Genomic DNA, 20309 nt, shown 5'->3' with positions numbered 1-20309 from the left:
AGTTCCTCTCATTAGCATGAAACTTGTTGCAAAACTGACACTTTCTTTTCACTGTAGATAACATGCTGTGTGTTTTTAGAGCTGTGCCTAAAGTGTTAACTATGGAAACCTGCAGTATTACTATCAGCAGTGGCAGTACCTTTCATTATCATGCTGCCCTACCACAAACATAGTTAAAGCACTTTCTAGTAATGACACAACTAATTAAAATCAAATGAGAACTGAAGAACAATAATGCCACTACAGTAGTGAAAACAGAGAAGTTTCATTGCTTTTAAAATATGCATCCTGTTGGAGAAAGTTAAGGGATTCCCTGCGGCCCTGCATACCTGTGGTATCCTAGAGCAGTAGTGAGTATGTGGTGGGTGTTCTGTGCCACCACAGCAATAAGGGCAGCCATTTCTTGAACAGTGGAGCTACTGCTCCCTGCCAGTGTTTACAAGTGGGCATCAGCAACCAGGATAATGTGTGCAAAGTACAGGATTAGTCCATAAGCAAAAAATAAATGCTTGAATGATGACTCTCAAAGACCACTGTTCCAAAATATATAAAGCGTAGATTTCTGGATAACAAGATTCAATGGAAGGCAGGAGCACAAAATAGCAGAGCTCTGAAATTAACTGTGGATGAGCAGGACTACAATGTATGTTTAGGCTTAGGATACTTTTCCCAAAGATGCCTCGAGCTTGACCATGAAATGTTACTTTTAAAAAGATGCTTTAAAGAGTTTACAATCTGATTTCATAAGACTAGTTGAATTAAAATCAGTTTTCACTGCCCCTGAAAATTCTTCTGAAGCCAAGGTACACAGAGATGGGGAGGATGACTAGATCCCTTTTCCACTTGTCCATGGATTTTTTTCAAAGGTGGGAGAAATGAAATCTCACGGTTGCCCACCAAAGACTGTTGTTATAAAAGCACTTGTACAATTGAGGCAGTTTATATGGTAGTTCTTTTTTTGCTGTGCTCTCTGTCCTCTTTAGTCTGAGATCCCGAGATCAACATATATGACAACATTCAGCAACATAGTGTGTGCCATGCCCTCTTCTCTGCATAGGCCAAATATACTGTGCCGAAATACTACGCACCATCTGCAGAATACCATAATATATAACTCTGTGCAAGAGCACCAACCCTGCACTCAACCCTATCCACTTTTTTTTCATTTCCAAACATGATATGCTTTTACATATTCAGGGAAAAAAGCGATGCTATTGCTATTTTCCGTCTCTTTGCAAAGCCCAACAGAATTTCTAGATTTTGCTCCAAGGATTCAACATGACTGCTGCAGAATGTTCTTATGTCTAATATTCACAGAACTATTTTCAGGGTGGGACATATGGAGGTAAAGCAAGGTCTAAACAGATAAGTACAAAGGTTAAGAGCGGCGGACTCTAATCTGGAGAGCCGGGTTCGATTCCCCACTCCTCCACATGAAGCCTGCTGGGTGACCTTGGGCTAGTCACAGTTCTCTCAGAACTCTCTCAGCCCACGCAGAGGCAGGCAATGGCAAACCTCCTCTCAACGTCTCTTGCCTTGAAAACCCTATGGGGTCGCTGTAAATCAGATGTGACTTGACGGCACGTTCCACCACCAGGCTGGTAGGCATACAATCCAATAGTAGATTGGTGTAGTCTCCGCAAAACGTTTATCAGATCTATCAACAAGGTCCCAGTCTGAGATGCTAGACAGTCCGGAGGAATTGGGGTTGACACACCAATCGAGTGATTGTGAAGTCAAGAATCCCATAGTGCAGGTGGCACTTTCTCTTTTTAGTCTTAATACAATGTCATCTGTTAGCAAGGGCAGGAGTAAGGCCTGAATATATGCCAGCCCTGCAACACATAACAGAGATCTAACTGCATACTCCTGTTAACTACAGACATCTCCAAACAAGAAAGAGCCTGCTGTCAGCTTAGCAGGGCTGCTTTTAAAAACTATTAAATAGTTGCTATTAATTTGCTTTTTAAAATTTGTAACTGTAATCAAACACTAGTTTCCACGATAAAGCCAAGAATAATTCAACATAGTTATTATTTCTAAAAACTGTACCTAATCTGGTTAATTCTAATAATTCACTACCATTTAAGAATTAATAGACAATTAATTAATACCCTTTTGAGACACAAAACTGTCTCTTTTTCCCCAATAAGGTTAATGCTTTTCAAATATTTGGACAGACATTTTTAAATTGGTCAAATGGCCTAGCTGGAATCATAATCGCTAAGATCCTAAGTAGCTCAAGCAGGGTTAAGCTGGAGGAAGATCACTTTCCTGCCTCTCCCCCCCCCCACACACACACTCACACATCAAATCTTTTACACCCAAAAACTGTGTGCCTGCAGATCAGTGAACCTGAAGGAATGTGTAAGAGGCAAACAGGCAGTCTGCATCAGGAGAGAGGAGAGAAATTAGGCAAAAATTGCCCTCCCACCCTATGCAGAGAGAAAGGCCATTCTATTGGAGGAGCTGCTTCTATACCGATGTAATGGTACTTTAGGATGCAAGCTTGGTCATTTGACAGCCACGGAGCTAGTAGCTACAGCATCACTTCTAACAAACTGCCACAGTTGCATGAAGAGCAAGCTACCTGGGTCTGGCTGCTCTGGCAAGGATTGCTAAACGGAGATCTGGAGACAGCAGAGAAGCTAAACAAATATTTTGTATCTGTATTCACCGTGGAAAGTGTGCATGTATCCAGGGTACAGCCACTGTTTTCAGGAAGGGAGTCTGAAGAACTGAGTCAGTGTGAGGTGATGGGAAATGAAGTTTTAGACTGACAGGGGAATTTAAAAGCCAATAAATCTCTGGGTCTTGATGGCATAGACCTGAGGGTTCTTAGGGAAATCAAAAGTTAACTCATTGATTTAGTAACCAGTTTCTCACTAATATCAGCTACTGTACCAGAGGACTGGAGAGTAGCAAATTTTACATCCATTTTTAAAAACGAGTCCAGAAGGAAACCAGGTAGAATAATAGAATCAGAGTTGGAAGGGATCACCAGGGTCATCTAGTCCAACAACCCAGCACCATCCTCTATATGACACCCCTTCAAGTACTTGAAGATGGTTATCATATCACCTCTGAGTCTTCTCTTCAGGCTAAACATACCCAGCTCCTTCAACCTTTCTTCATAGTACTTGGTCTCCAGAACCCTCACCATCTTTGTTGCCCTCCAGCTTGTCTACATCCTTTTTAAATTGCAGTGCCCAAAACTGAACACAATACTCCAGGTGAGGTCTAACCAGAGCAGAGTGAAGCAATACCATCACTTTGCATGATCTGGACACTATACTTCTGTTCATACAGCCCAAGATTGCATTTGCCTTTTTAGCTACCACATCTTATTGCTGACTCATGTTCACCATTTGGTCTACTAAGACCCCAAGATCCTTTTCATACACACTAATGTTAAGACAAGTCTCCCCCATCCTATAATTATGTATTTGATTTTTCCGATCTCAATACAGAACTTTACATTTATCTCTGTTGAAATGCATTTTATTAGTTTTAGCCCAATTCTCCAGCCTGTCAAGATCATCTTGTATCCTGGCTCTGTCTTCCTTCGTATTTGCCCAATTTAGTATCGTCTGCAAATGTAATAAGCATCCCCTCTATTTCTTCATACAAATCATTTATAACAATGTTGAACAACACAGGCCCCAGGACTGATCCTTCAGGCACTCCACTAGTCACTCCTCTTCTAGTGGATGAGGGACCATTAACAAGCACTCTTTGGGTTTGATCTGTAGACCAGTTACAGTTCCACCTAACAGTAACAGGATCTAAACCACATTTTCCCAATTTGTCAACAAGAATATTAACAAGTAGTTACAGGACAGTTAACCCTGCACAGTCTGGGAACTTCGTATCTATGGGACTGTCTCCCCTGGTATACCCCCCCGACCTCAGAGAGCATTACACTCCACAAATAATAATCTGCTGGCGATCCCCAGCCTGAAGAGTGTGCAGCTGTCCTTGACAAGGGCCAGGGCTTTCTTGGCCCTGGCCTGGTGGAATTCCCTTCCTGGTAACATCAGGGCCCTACGGGACCCTAGAGTTCAGCAGGGCCTGCAAGAAGGAATTATTTCCCCAGGCCCACAACTGAGGGCAGCCGCAAGTTGTCCATCGGCGCTGGCCTCCCCATCCCTCCCTTTATTTTTTGTTAACTTTGTGGGATTGAGCTGGCTGGTCAGTCTTCTGTGGGTGCTACTATTATTACTATTACTACATGACTGAGAGCCATCTTGGAATTTTTTTGGGTATTGGGTAAATGATACTCATTTACATTAATATGGGTTTGATGCTGATGTTTGTTGCTGTTTCAAATTCGAGTTTTATGTTGTTTGAAATGTTGTTACCCGCCCTGAGCCCAGCTTGGCAGGGAATCAGGGCAGGTTATAAATTTAAATAAATAAATAATGTCTGTCTCAGGCAAATTAGTAAAAACTGTAATCAAAGACAAATTAGGCATATAATAGAACAAAGCTTGCCGAGGCAAAATCAGCATGACTTCTGCAAAGAAAAGTCCTGCCTCACCAACCTTTTAGATTTCTCTGAGAAAAGATAATGATCACCTAGTAGACATTATTTAGCTGGATTTTCAAGGTACTCCTGAGTAATCTTAGCAGTCATGGGATAAGGTTCTTTTATGGATTAAAAATTGGTTAAACAAAAGGAAGCAGAGCATAGGAATAAATGGACAGTTCTTTAAATGGAGGGAAGCAAGCAGGCCCACAAGGATTGGTATGGGTCCAGTGTTATTTAATTTGTTCATAAATGATCTGGAACTCAAAGTGAGCAGTATAGTGGCCAGGTTTGCAGATGATACAAAATTATTTAGGATGGTAAAAACCAAGGATGACTGAAGAAATCCAGGAGGATCTCCACAAATTGGGTGAATGGCCAACACTAGAGCAGATGTTCAATGCTGGTAAGCATAAACTGCTGTGCACTGAAACAAAAATCCCACCTTTAAGCACATGCTAATAGGGTCTGAACTTGCTGGGACTGAAGGGTAAAGAGACATTGGGGTCATGGTGGATGTGCGTGTGTGTGTAAAGTGCCGTCAAGTCGCAGCCGACTTATGGCGATCTATCCTGGGGATTGTTAGGAAAGGACTTGAAAATAAGTCAGCCAATATTATAATGCCCCTGTGGTTAAGGACTCATTTGGAATACTGTGTGCACTTCTGGGCACAATATCTCAAAATGGACATTGCAGAGCTGGAAAAGGTACAGAAAAAAGCAACCAAGATAATTAAGGGTTTGGACTACCTTTCCATTGAGGAAAGGCTGAAGAGTCTGGGATTTTTCAGTTTAGAAAAGAGATGACTAAGAGGGGGGACATGATATACAGGTTTATATATCATGGGGTAAAGAGAGCAGAATTTTTTTTCTCCCTCACCTAAAATTCTAGAATTCAGAGGCACCCAATGAAGTAGATGGGCAGCAGATTCAGGACGAAGAAAATAAACACTTGTTTACTCGGTGAGTGATTAAAATGTGGAATTCACTGTCAGAGGATATAGTGATGGCCACAGGCATAGATGGCTTTATAAGGAAACAGGACAGATTCATTGAGGACAGTGACTACTAGTCATGATGATTCAAGGAACCCTCGACATTCAGAGGCAGTAAACCTCTGATTACCAGTGCCAGGAAGCCACAACAGGAGAAAGTCTCAGCCTCTATGCCCTATTACTGGCTCTCCAGAATAACTGCTTGGTCACTGTATGAGACAGGACGCTAGACTAGATGGACCATTGGTCACATCCAGCAGATTGTTGTGATCTTATGGCCTGGTTGTAAATGTCCTCGCTTGAAATCCCAAAAGTTTATAAACATGTAAGCAATTTACAGCTCCTAGTTTGCTAAACTGCTATTACTTTTTTTAAAAGACAGTTAAAAAAATTCCAGATTGTCATGAAAGATGCTTGACTTTTCACTTATGATCTGCTGAAATGAACTAGTTACATCTAATTTAATTGGGTGCAGCTGACATCTACAACTATTGCTATTACAAGCTAGAAAAGAACTCTCTTGGTACAAATAAAATGCTATGAGCTTCCAAGAGGAAGACTACTAAAAGAGTTAATTACTGAAGTATGGAATAACTTTTCATATGCACAAGGCCCACCATTTCATCATTTATGGAAGACTTGTTAATAGCATGGAAACAGCACAACTTTAGCTGGGCAACAGTGGATTTTATATCTGTATAACAAAGAAATATAAATATCCTATGGGCACAATGGAGACAAGATCAAGGAAATATTTAAGTCCCAGTGAAATTGATGCTTTAAGATTACAATCTTATTTTCCATTAATCATACATGAATAGCTTGCAATCTTTTAACTTTTATGTCAATGTCTAATACATACCTTTCTCTGGATTGAACTTGATAGCTTACACAGATCCTGTCCATTTATACATCTGGAACAGCATGTCAAAGTTGTCAGGGATGGAGCCAACACTGAGATTTATCTGAAAATATTATTGTTAAAGCTTCTTTAAAACCAAATTAATTAGACAATTGGAGAAACTGTATTTAAAATCTTAACCTTAAAGATGTTTTACAAAGTATCCAAGAAACTGATCAGAATAAAACCTTAAGGGAACCCCATTTTAGACAAGTTTTTCAATTATTTTCAGTTTCAAGTACGTTTATTTCAATGCCTTCTTTTATAATTCCTTTTTTTCTTTGTTTTTTTGCCGTTAAGTCACGTCTGACTTATGGCGACCCCTGGCTGGGTTTCAAGGAAGAGATGTTCAGGGGTGTTTTCCATTGCCTGCCTCAGCATCACATAACTTTCTGCTAAGTAAGACATTTAAATATTTCCTTGCTTTTTCTTTCATAGACACCACACTTCAGTGTTACTTGGAGCCAAGGTTGACTCTATGACTATGGACAGAATTTTTTAACTCCTTTATAAGACACTGTTAGCCACACATAAGCTATCATTTTTATTTATCATATGCATATATTCCTTTACCACTGTAATACAGATCCAGACAATTCAATCAAACTTGCTATAATAACATTTTCAAAACTCATCTCTCTCTCAAGCTTTTGCACTAAGGAAGAAAACTGTACCATTCCATCCAATTTACCAGACCTTATGTACAGAATTTAAGTTTGTTTTATGTACTGAAGATTTGTTTAAATTTTTATTTTGAATGTTATAGTCCCAAAAGCTCAGGGTGAAACTGACAGTCTTATTTCTTATTAATAAATAATACTTGTGTATACAGTACTTTTAAAAGTTCAATGCACCTTGCATGAATTACCTTGTTGTAATCCTTACAAAATAAGCTAGTATTGTCTTCCTTATATTTCAGATGGTGTGCAGACAATTATTTGTTTAAGGCCTGTAGTGATTTATAAGCGCAGGTGAGATCTGAAACAGAGACCTCCTGGTTTGTGATTTATTTGCCAGCACAGTATACCATACATTATGATACAGATATAGGAAAGGAGGGTAGACAAATTAAATTAATGCCTCCTAGCCAATCTTCTCAATCCCCACAGGTTCTAATCAGCAAGCATTTGAGTCTATAACATGTCTTCACTTTAGAAGCATGAACTTTATTTTAAAAGACCAACATTTCTAACACAATTGATCTATTTTGATATATTTAAGAAAGCCTTTTCTTAAACAGAAGTTTGTACTGTGAATTACATAGCTTAATAAGAAATTTGGGCGATCATGTTTGTTTGAAAATAAGAGGCCCAGGTCAAGAAAGTGCAGTGAGGATTTCCTTTCTCTGAACTTCTAACAAGGCATGCAAGTCCAGCCCAAGGTGATTAGAATGCCAATACTCAGAAGCTATATTATGCCAATAAAGGTACTTGTACTCAGAAGCTACAGTAGCCACAGCAAGAGTACACATAAAGCTGCCTTATACTGAATCAGACCCTTGGTCCATCAAAGTCAGTATTGTCTACTCTGACCGGCAGCGGCTCTCCGGCAGAGGTCTTTCACATCACCTACTTGCCTAGTCCTTTTAACTGGAGATGCTGGGGGTTGAACCTGGGACCTTCTGCATGCCAAGCAGATGCTCTACCACTGAGCCACAGCCCCTCCCCTAATTACATCATTCATTCTATGGCCACATGTTAGGGACCACTGATGGTCAAGGGAGGTAGCTTCAAAGGTATACTGAATAACACTGTAGATTATACTTGATCACTATTTTTTTACAAATACTGAATATAAAACATAAGCCATAACACCTTTTCATTAATTGTGTGTCACTATCATGAGCAATGGGATAGAGCTGTTTGTTCTGCATCTTCTGTAACTAAATGCAGAATAGCATAATCATTAGGTTCAAACAGAATAGCTTCTAGACTATTCACCAGTTCTGAAGTTAAGCTTCACAGCTGTAACTTGCCTTTATACGTAATTGTTATGAAAATACTGACAGTTTAATAACTGTGTAATTTACTTACATTAATTATTTGCAGAGAAAAGATAATGTGGATTTTCAAAAGAAACTGGCACAGAGTATTTTAAAGTTAGATGGACTTTGTTCCCAACTTCTGGAAGGTGCCTCTAGATTTACTTACTACTTTTAAAATTTATAGATTATTTTTACCTCATCAGCCAGCAAAGTTTTGACAGGGTTTCACATATTTGTTATAAACTGATGCAACTTTTATGAAGCTACCATATCTTCGTTAAATGTTAACTGCAACTGTTTTGCATTAAAATCATGAACTTAAAAAACAAATGGTAGAACAGAATCTGTACATTTTTAATCTTATAATTTCGATAGTTATAACCCCCACTTGTACCCAAGGCAATCCCCCCCCTACAAATAGTACATGCTGTGCCAAAAGGAGACATGTTTTCTGGATGGGGGGGGGGAGAAACCTGAAGAAGCATCTTCCCTCTGAAAAAAAGAACCAAGCAGACAGTATCTTATTAATAACAATAGCCCTTTTTTTCTGTGTGTACAGTTTACATACTTACCCAGGAAGGCAAATGGAAATTAACAGGCAAAGGAAAATGAAGCTGTCTCCAACCCTTTGTCATGTGATAGTGACCTATGAAGTATCAAATAGAGGCATACTGTCAGCACACCATTATTTTACAATATTGCAACTGGCCCACAACTGCAGGAGGGATCCCAAACTTGTCACTTAATCCCCCCTTCCATCCATTCCATACTAAATTCTTAATAAAACAAGACCCTGGTTGTGGCTTTTTTAAAAATGAAAGAAGCACCATTTTTATATAGGGAATTGGGACCCAGCAAGTGGAACGAATCAAATTAGGGAGCATCAACACCCTTGGTGTTTCGCTGTCTTGTCCATATCCCCATATACAAGGCCCCAAGATGGCAAATGTGCAGAAAGTTGAACTCAGACAGCAAATGGGAACCAAAACAGGAAGAAAGTCCCTGGATGTGCACATGCAATCGGCCTGGATAAATTTAAGCATCCTCCTCCTCCTCCTCCAAATAAAACCTCAGACCTAGACTGCAGATAAGAGGTCTACACGAAATATTGGGACGTTGTAGCACAGTTTCAGGTAATTCCCATTTGGTCAGTCCTTCTGGTAAAATACCCCCCCCCCCATTCGCAATCCAGAGAGAGAAGAGAATAATATTAGATAGACTCGAGTCCTTCCAATACACGGGAAAGGAAGCGCCTTCGCTTTCAAGCCACCCCCACCCGGCCAGCCACCTACCCCAGGAAGCAAAGTGTAGGCAGGGCTACCGGGGTCTGGGGGCGAAAGCGAAGGCTATTAAACATGGAGAGCAGCAGCCAGGGAACAGAAGCCCGGGGCTTTTTCCTCCTCCCTTCCACCCCCCCCCCCGATCACCATCAAGTTTGCATCTTAGTTACAAAATGTCGATCTTAAAGGCTGACAAGACACGGGGAAAGAAAAGAGAGTCCATCTTGCTTGGGGGGGAGAGGGAGGGGGGGAGAGGGGGGGGGAGAGGGAGGGGGGGAGAGGGGGGGAGAGGGGGGGGAGAGGGGGGGGAGGGGGGAGGAGAGGAGCAACAACGTACAGATCCCAATCTCCCCCGGGGGCAAGTCTGCACAACACCTTGGAGGAAGGGCCGAGAGCAGGAGCAAAGCGAGGCAAGGGAGGAGGGGGGGTGCACGGAGACTGTTGGAGGGGTGCGGGATCTGCCCCCCACTCATCCTCCAGCGAGGTTGGGTGAATCAGGCTGGCAGCAAACACCTCCCTATTGCTACTGCCGCCGCCGCTCCCCTCCTCCTCCTCCTCCCCGCGGGCCCGAGCGATGATCCCGCGGCTGCTGCTGCCGCCACCGGGGAGGAGGAGGAGGAGGTTGCCGCTGCCGGAGCCACATGGAAGCCCAGAATCCTTGCGGCTGCTCCATCTCTGGCGTGCATGGGGAAGTGGGGGTGGGTGGTGCAAAGCAACCCCCCGGGAGTGGGCGTCTGGGCGGCCCCCTTCCACTTTGCACGGGGCCAGGGGCCGACGACCCGTCACGAAGCGGGCAGGCAATGGTTCCGAAGCCCCCCAGGCCGAGTGGCCGTCCCCGGCAGCCCCGCTCTTCCCTCCCACCCGACACCCCTCGCCTCCTCGCTTCCGACAAACTTTCCGACAAGATCCACCGGCGAGAAGTGGCTAATTCCCCCCACCACCCCCACTTTGGAAAGGGAAGGGTTGGGGGGGAATCATTCCAGTAGCCGGACGGATCATAGCAAAAGGTGGCCGCCAATCCCCGGGCATTTTCTTACCCCCCGCGACAGAACAGGAAAAGGGTAGGGGAGAAATAAGCTTGTCTATCCCTGCCTCTCCAAACCCCCCCCCCACCTTCCCCCGGCTCTCTGTGTCGTACATGTTCTTTTTTCGCATCGTTTCATTTTACCTTCCTCATTCAGCGGCGGCGGATTGTTAACAGAGACATTTCCAACACCAGCCTCCTGCTTCCCAGATCCCGGGGTTATTAATGAGCCTTTCCTCTGCCTCCCCCCCCCCCCACTTCTAACCTCTCCCCCCCACCCCGATGCCGGATCGCTTCTCTTCCCCGTGCAAGTTTCATACATTTGCAAATATCAAACGCGGAGAGGGAGGAGGCGGAGGAAGAGGAGCCGGGGGGGGGGGAGGAGAGGAGAGCGCCTGCTTTCTGCAATTCGCCAGCCGCCTCGACCTCGCAGTAGGAAAACAACAGTCTGAACACCCATCTGTGGGCGGGGGGCTCCGCCACCCCCCCGGAAGGCACACGTCCTCCTGCCGGGGCTCGCGGCCGGCAAGTTTTCTGTCATCGCGACCACCCGACGTCGCAACTTACCTTCGGAAACAAGACTTTCAACTGGCCGAGGCCTTCCTCTCTCTCTCTCCCCCCCCCGCCTCTCTCTCTCTCTCCACCTTAAACTTATTGACACAACATAATCCCACATTCATGCAAAATCCTGACACAGCCTCTCTCCTCCTCCGTCCCTCCTCCCCCTCCTCTTTTATTCTTCCTTCCTCCAGGCTTGCACTATCACCACTTTCCTCTCTCCCTCCTCCCCCCCTGTAATAATTGCACATTTTGTGTTATTAGAAATAATTGCACATTTTGTGTTAATAGAAAAGAGCAAGAGTCCAGTAGCACCTTAAAGACTAACAAAAATATTTTCTGGCAGGGACCCTGCCAGAAAATATTTTTGTTAGTCTTTAAGGTGCTACTGGACTCTTGCTCTTTTCTATTAACACAAAATGTGCAATTATTTAAGGTGCTACTGGACCCTTGCTCTTGTCTACTAACACAAAATGTGCAATTATTTAAGGTGCTACTGGACTCTTTTCTACTATTGCAGACAGACTAACACGGCTACCCACCGTGAAACATTTTGTGTGTTGTTGTTTGTGGAGGGGGGGGGAGAAAGAGGAGGAGGAGGAGGCAAAGTGCCTTGCAAGACATGGTGCTCGGCCGGAAAAAAAAATGCCGATCCCGAACTCCCCACGCCCCACAAACGGAGCCCGCTGGGCAGCTTCCCCTGCCCCCCAACTCCCCCGGCACCCCTTCCCCCCCCCCCCGCCGCCGCCCGAGGAGCCTGACACAAACCCCTTAGCGGGCGATGCAAACAAACCAACGCACTAAAAAGCCACTTCTGCACGGGAGGTTTTGCCTGGGATTCGCTGCTCTCGACGTGCACCTTCCCCCCCAATTCTCAAAACTCTGCACGGGGGGGGGGGCTTATATTTTGTTTTGAGTCTTGAGCATCCGGGTGGGGGGGGGAAAGGTGCGCCCGGAGAGGGGCAAACCGGAGGCAAAACCTCCCGTGCAGGAATGGCCTAAAGCCGCCTCCCCCCCCCCCCACTACCCCAGGACTCTCTTACAATGAAGTTTCGCTTCTCGCGGCCCCTGTCAAGACACACATGGGGGGGGGGGGAATGTTGTTTTCGTGCCTCCCCGTCCTGTGTGTCGTCGTCCCCCCCCCCCGGTGGTTGCTGCTGCTCCCCTTGCCTCTGTGTGGCGAGAAATGCTGGTTTCAAACGCAGCCTGGCACTGGCTGGCCTACCCTTGGGTTGGTGCTTCTCTCTCCCCCCCCCTTCCTCCTAATGCATTGCATTGCATTGCAACTCACCGCCTCCCCCACTCATCCCCCGAGTCCCTGGCCTTTCCTCTCCCCCCCCCCAAGTCCCTGGCCTTTCCTCTCCCCCCACCCCCCACCCTTCACCTCCCAAGGTTGAAGCCCTACATACACAACACCCCCCTCCCCTGCAACCCCGGTCCCCTGACCTTCTCTCCCCCCCCCTCGACAAAGTTTGGGAGGGGAGCGTCCAAAGTGGACATGGGGGGGGGGTTGTGGCGGCGAGGGGCGCCGAGAGGTCCACCCTGCCGGCTGCAACGGCCGCTGACCCCCCCCCCCCACGATGCTTCTAAGTGAGTAATAATAGGAAGGGAAGTGTCGGGGAGAGGAGCCCGGCTCAGGGAAGGTGGGGGGGGGGAGAGGCAGCGGGGCTGGCGGTGGCACTTACCTCAGCCGGGGCACGTGTGAATGTGTTGGCCAAAGCAGGGGAGTGAGGGGGGGGGGAACCAGCCGGCAGTGTGCTCTTTTACGTGAAAGTGAGGGGCAGCAGCTCGCCTCACCGTACCCGGCGCTCCACAGACAAGTACCACAGCGAAGCCGGAGAGACCGACAACGGCCGTTTTCGATAGAAGGCCGCCTGCCATTGGCCGGCGCGCTGAGAGGCAGGCCGGCCGGCCATACAGCGCGCCCGTTACACCCGGAGAGGGACGCGCGCGGCCGCGGAGGCACACACGCGCGGGCAGGCAGGCGCGAGGGTGCGCCCTCGCCGTCGCGTCCCTCGCCCCCCCCCCGAGACCTGTGGGCACTTCGGCGAGGCGGGTCGCGGGAGGCCTAAGGCGGGTCCCACCTCACCGGGGGCGGGGGGGGCGAAATAAATAAATAAATAAGTGCCTGGCTCTCTGGGAACTGGTGTCCATTGGCCGACATGGGAGGGCTCTGTGGCAATAGACTCCGGCCCCGCTGGACACGGGGAGGGGGGGGTTCCCCGCCGCTGGGTCGTGCCCCACGGAACAGCAGGGCTTTGTGTGACGACTTGCCGCTGGCCGTTGGGAAACGGTCGCCACGGGGCAGGGTGGCGGTTGCCCGTCTAGTTGCAAGCAGGGCCGAGGACGCCCGGCGCAGAAGTTCAGGAAGACTGAAATGCCTCCTCCGTAGGGGAAACTGAGGGGAAACTGAGGGGGAAAGGGGTGGGGGGAATGGCCACGGGGGGGGGGGGAAATTAGACTAAAAAAGGGAAAGGAAGCGAGCCACCCCCGTGAAAAGACCCGGCTACGCGACTACTCTTCTGGGAGCTGTCAAAAACGCCTCTGTCAACGCCGCTTCGGGACTGTCCTGAGGTTTCGTGGGGTTTAGTCAAAAACAGGACAGACCTAAAACACACTGCAGGAGCAAACCCACAGTGGGTCGCCGTGTTAGTCAGTCTGCAGTAGTAGAAAAGGGCAAGGGTCCAGGAGCGCCTTAAAGACTAACACGAATATTTTCTGGCAGGGTGTGACCTTTTGGGAGCCACAGGCTCACTTCTTCAGATCTGCAGTAGTAGAAAAGGGCAAGAGTCCAGGAGCACCTTAAAGACTAACAAGAATATTTTCTGGCAGGGTGTGAGCTGAGCGGGTAGGGTATGAGTTGGTAGGGTATGAGCTGAGCTGTGGCTCACGGAAGCTCAGACCCTACCAGAAAATATTTTTGTTAGTCTTTAAGGTGCTACTGGACTCTTGCTCTTTTCCACTACTGCAGTAGCAAACGTTGTCTTAATATCTTAATAGTAGAAAAGAGCAAGAGTCCAGTAGCACCTTTTTTAACATATGGGAAGCTTCTTTAGTATGCTAGTTTTTATTCCACCCATGTGTATTATATTATGTGTTCTTGGTCTTCTATGTTTGTGTGTAGTAGAAAAGAGCAAGAGTCCAGTAGCACCTTAAAGACTAACAAAAATATTTTCTGGCAGGGTATGAGCTTTCGTGAGCCACAGCTCACTTCGAAGAAAAATGAGCTTCGAAGAAGTGAGCTGTGGCTCACGAAAGCTCATACCCTGCCAGAAAACATTTCTGTTAGTCTTTAAGGTGCTACTGGACTCTTGCTCTTTTCTACTACTGCAGACAGGCTCACGAAAGCTCATACCCTGCCAGGAAATATTTTTGTGAGTCTTTAAGGTGCTACTGGACTCTTGCTCTTTTCTACTACTGCAGACAGGCTCACGAAAGCTCATACCCTGCCAGAAAATATTTTTGTTAGTCTTTAAGGTGCTACTGGACTCTTGCTCTTTTCTACTACTGCAGACAGGCTCACGAAAGCTCATACCCTGCCAGAAAATATTTTTGTTAGTCTTTAAGGTGCTACTGGACTCTTGCTTTTTTCTACTACTGCAGACAGATTAACACGGCTACCCACTGTGAGTTATCTTAATATAAAGAGTTCCTTCTCTAGATTGTCACCAGGATGGCCAAAAGTAATCAAAGTAGATTATATCCCTGTTATAGAGACAGTGAGGCCCATATTTAGGGAGCTGTTCTTTGATATGTTTTGGAGTTCTGTTAAATGGCCAGATTTCTGTTGCATAGTGTTAGGATATCACATACGTACACTTGGGCTCTAAACACACATACACACACGTATATAATTTATACCTGAAAGACGGATGCTAGTAACTGGTGTTATAATTACAGCTACCAATGGGAATGCTGTAGATAAAATACCTACAACATTTTTTCTTGCAGGTCTACTTTATAGTATAAGTAGTTCTGTCCGCTTAGCAGCTTCATGGGAGAGAATATTGTGCCAGCCATTTCCCTGAAGCTGTGATAAAGTATTCAGCATGATGGAGTGTAGGCACAGGTACTGCCCTATTGTCTTTAAGGATACTGCGCTATGGCTGCTTTCACTGACACACACACACACGTATAAATAAAACTGAATAATTAAAAGTAGTTCTTCACCAGTTTAAAAACTAAATCCAAGTGCATTACCTCTATATATGCAAAATGATAATTAGTAAACAGTAGACAAACATCTAGCACTAAGAGAAGACAGGAATAGCAAAATACCGAAGTTCACAGATTTTTCTTATAAATACCTGTTTTGTTCACGCTCGTTCATTCACTCAATTTCCCCATACCTTCAAAAATGGAAAGAAACTTCCCTCCATTCCAAGAATCTTCAGTTTTACAACTGAACACTTTGCATTCATTTGCATGCTTTGTGCAATTTGTTCAGTTGCAACATTTATTTTAAGATAGTTTTCTGGAATACAAAATTTGGTGTTCAGTTTTGTTTTGTTTTAACAAAAGAAAAGGAAGAAAGAAATTTCAGAGTGGAATGAACATTAATGACAAAGACAACAAATGGTTATAGTTAATGTGAATTAAAAGCTCCACACTGAAGGCTTTTTTTCCCACTCCTGTACTGTGGGCCACTTCATATAGTTTACATGAGTAAATATGCATTTACTACTTGGTGTTTGATCATAAAGGTGTCCAGCTATTCCCAAATTATTTATTTGCCTCTTGTTCAATTTATGGTTAAGATGCCAAGAAATGTGTAACTGGTTTAGTGAGTCCAAGAGGGGGTCTGAGCTTGCATTTCTCCGTCGGAAGCTGTCCATGCAACCTGGCAAACTGTGGGGGTTACCACACTTGTATTCCCACCAATGTATTAAGAGTTTGAAAACATTGTAAAAAATACTGTTCGCACTTTGTTTGGCCTCTTTAGCTGTGAAGACGTCTTCCAACCATTTACTGTATAAGCCATGGTATCCAAAAACCCTTTTAAAGCGATGTTTTTTATAACATTTTCAAACTCTTAATACATCGCTGGGAATACAAAGTGCGGTAACCCCCTGTGTTTGAAACTGAGAGGATTTTCCAGAGTTTGTCAAACAGCACAGGGGTCTGCTGTTTAAAGGGGAAACATAAAGAAAATAAATAAAAACCAACTAGGCCTGCACTGAGTTTGCCTGAAATTGTGTTTTGGATCCTGGCCTACATGTACCCTTTTTATAACACCATCCAGTCAAATGAAAGACTGAACCATGAAGGAAGAACATGAACTTTTGAATCTTCTATCTCTGTGCTTCTAAAGGGATTGGAGCTCTTTCCATCTTGGAATATAAACATATAGAAAGATAAACTCATTCAGACACTCTGCTTTTAAACTGCCATCCTGTATTCTTCTTATAGCTCCATAACAATGAGGGCCACAGAGAGATAGAGGAAGAAAGAGACTTCAGGTAAGGCCAAGTATCATTACAGCAGATAAAGACTTGTAAGCTTCTATTTGGACAAAGGTGTGTTATGTAATGCAGCTGTGTTGATTAAAAGCAGTTTGAGGCAAGAATTGTTTTTATCTACTTTGGGGAGGGGAGTAGTATGACACTAATGGCAATATGCATTTATTGTCACATGGAAATTAAGCAAGAAAAGCTCTTCCTGGCATGGAGATAAATGGTGGGGAAATAATACCTGCTAAATGGCTTTGTGTCAGGAACAGTGTTTTTTAAAATCTAGCATTTAACCAATAATATATTGCTTTGACTTGCATGTAGAGCATTGAGCATGGGAAACTCCATGTACATCAGGACTGCCAAACTCCAGGCTGTGGAGTTCTCCCAGAATTTCAACCAGTCTCCAGATTGCAGAGATCAGTTCCCCTGGAGTACATGGCAGATTTGCAGGGCAAACTCTATATGGCATCACATTCCTGCTGAGCTTGCCCCCCCCCCCCCAAATCTCCAGGAATTTCCGAAACTGGATTTGGCACCCCTATTGTGCCTACTTTCCCAGAGGAGGCTTTATTTCACAACAGCTTATGCCACAATAAACCTGTTAGCCTTTATCAGTACAATCCTAAGCGGAGTTACACACTTCAATGTCCAGTGACTTCAAATAAATTTTTAGAAGGCTGCAACTCTGTTTGGGACTGCCCTGTAACTTGCTTTAATTTTTTGTGTGAGGGGGGCAGTTACTGCAAAAAACAATCATGACTATGTTTTAGGGTTGTGGTGTTATTTTGATTTTTTGGAAAGTAAGCAAATTATATTCTCAGGTTTCTACAGACTTAATGGAACATTTGTGTCTGTTTCATTTGTGGAATGTCTTGCAGTAACTTTTTGTCATTTACTTGTAAAGTGTGAAAATGGTCCTTTTTTGTTTCTGTTTTATCCTTGCTAGACCAAATATAATTGATTTCCTTATTGTTTTAGGACAGTCATATTTTACCAACAGTAGCGCATATATTTAAAATATATTGAGTCTGAGAAGTAAACCTTAACTATACCTTCAGTCTGGCATCACTCTTCGCATATATTGTAGGGAGCTCTAAAATAATTTAATGTGATAATGTTAATATTTGATTCTTGGTTTTCAGAAAAAAATTAAAAGACCTATTACCCTGTGTCGCTGGAATACAAGCATAATGTACAATAAAACAAGAGGGCTGCACCAGTCACCAAGATGAAAGAAGTCAACGACAAATGTTGATAGTTTATTGAGAAAGAGAAAATTTATTGATGGAATACTAAAGGGTCCCTACGCATTTCACTGTAGCTGCATTGGGGGATCTGAAACATTATTTTTAAAAAAGGAACATAAATAAAATCATATGAAAACAATCGAAATACAAGATATTGAAAACACGTTAGAAGAAACCTGAATGAATGAGCACGAGTGAGAATGTTACATAAGCTGAAAAATCCTTATGACTATAAATTTTATCACTGCAGATAGCAAAACATATTCACCATAGCAAAACGTATCCATTCAGGGTTTCTTCTAATGTGTTTTTAATATCTTGTATTTTGATTGTTTTCATATGATTTTATTTATATTCCTTTTCTATCTTTTGGATCCCCCCAACAAAGCTACGGCACAATGCACAATCAACATTTGTCTTTGCTTTCTTCAAAGTACAAATGTCTTGCGCCAGTATGACTCATTTTCCAATTGGACCCACACCCACACCAAAATATTCCAGTGTAAGGAAGCAACCTTCTTCTCTGTGACCCCTCATCTCTTGTCTATGAGAGCTGTGAACCTGGATTTTAACACTGGTGCAAGAAGCCCCCAATCATTGTCAATGAACCACAAACCAGTTTTTGAGATCTGTAGCTAAGTACGGAAGCACCAATACGAGTTTGGAAGCAATACCAAGACCCAGATAGAATGAAATAAAAAGGAGGTTTATTAAAGGGAATTATACAAAAGAGTGGGTAATTGGCAAATCAAAGGAATAAAATAATATCCAGAAAGTTAGTCCCCTCAGGCAATGCAGAAGAGAGCAAGAAGAGAAGTGAGGAACAGATGCAAGGAAGATGTTCATGGTTTTGAACAGGGTCTGGATCAGATGCAGGGATCTAGGCAGCAGCACAGAAAGTGGGGATGTGCTCCAGAACTCTGCAGCTCATAAAACGTGATCTTGAAGCATGCAAAAAGTGTACTCTGAGGGGAAAAATTGTCTCCAGCTGTAGGGCAAATGGGTGGCTTGGGAACTAAATGAGCAGGAGCTGGGGATTAGTGTATGTCCACAAGGGATAGGGTTGCCAATCTCCAGGTACTAGCTGGAGATCTGCTAGTACATTTGATCTCCAGCTGATAGAGATCTGTTTACCTGGAGAAAATGGCCGCTTTGGCAATAGGACTCTATGGCATTGAAGTCCCTCCCCAAACCCTGCCCTCCTCAGGCTCCACCCCAAAAATTTCCCGCTGGTAGCAAAGATGGACCTGGCAACCCTAGGATGGCTTTAGAAAGTAAACATTTTTTTGTTATTTGTGTTTGCTTCATTTGTACCCCACTTTTCTCCCAATGGGGACACAACACAACTTACATTGCTCTCCTCTTACCCATTTTTTTCCTCACAACAACCCTGTGAGGTAGGTTAGGCTGAGAGTATGTGACTGGCCCAAGGTCACCCAGCAATCTTCCATGGCAGAGTAGCAGTTAAACCCAGGTCTCCTATATCCTAGTATGACACTCCAGCTACTATACCATTCTGGCACTACACAAGGGATGGATGTAGCTGGCCCACATATGAGCATCAATCTTGGGAAGAAATTTGTATCTGTTGAGGCACAAAGACTGTTGGTAAGATTTGGGGACCTTTGATTAATGATCTGAATGTCGTTTTGGGCTTTTCTCCCAGTATTCTCCAGAGACTGCCCTTTAGCATGATTGAAGCAGGCATGGGCCTGTTTCCTCTGAAGGCTCTCTGCCTTTTGTTTTTGTTCTGGCCATAAACTTATTACCTCTTTACCTAGATTTACTACACAGCAGGGAGAAATGCAAGTCACCATCACAAATATAAAGGTAGCAGAGATAAAATGAAGGCAGTGGGCTAACAGAATTCGGTGCCTGTAATTTGAATATCCAGTCTATGAAAGGTGATCATGTTGGACTCTTGGAAATAGAGACAGCTCAAAAAATTTAATCCTCTTTGAAAATCTTGGCTATAGTAATTTGTACCATGTTGAATGCATTTTGTTATTTTATCTTTTTAATTATTGTTTCTTGATTCAGACAGCCATATATCAAGCTGAACCTTGGAAAAAGTAAATGGGATTTTAAAAATCTATTGGATAGTAGCAGGCATTGGGATTGGATTATTTGAAGGGGAAACGAATCTGAGTTTTGCCATTTCTTTCTGAGATATATTTTGAACAATGCAAACTGGACAGCCCATTCCTAAAGGGGGGGGCAATTAGGCAGCAAAAAAGAGCAGTTTAAAATAAATAAAAAGAAAAAAATGGGGAAAATGCCCCATTGAACAAAGGGAGGCTGCACCACCAAAAAAGGTGGCACAGCCACGCTGCAGCTCAAG

The 20309-nt window shown here is 44.1% G+C and overlaps 1 protein-coding gene across 2 annotated transcripts in view; it reads right to left on the bottom strand.

Moving 5' to 3' along the window:
* BBX (BBX high mobility group box domain containing) overlaps positions 1-9040 on the bottom strand; it is a 142041-nt gene extending 133001 nt beyond the window's left edge. The window contains exon 1 of one of the 2 annotated variants that reach the window (XM_056858498.1): positions 8979-9040. The gene's annotated coding sequence lies outside the window, so the exon portion shown is untranslated. The remainder of the gene's footprint in view (positions 1-8978) is intronic. The other variant, XM_056858499.1, reaches the window with a different exon arrangement.
* Positions 9041-20309: the final 11269 nt, after the last annotated feature.

The sequence above is a fragment of the Euleptes europaea genome, chromosome 12 (assembly GCF_029931775.1).
Source record: "Euleptes europaea isolate rEulEur1 chromosome 12, rEulEur1.hap1, whole genome shotgun sequence".
Taxonomy (NCBI): domain Eukaryota; kingdom Metazoa; phylum Chordata; class Lepidosauria; order Squamata; family Sphaerodactylidae; genus Euleptes; species Euleptes europaea.
The sequence above is the reverse complement of the archived record's forward strand: the minus strand, read 5'-3'. Positions and strand labels throughout refer to the sequence as shown.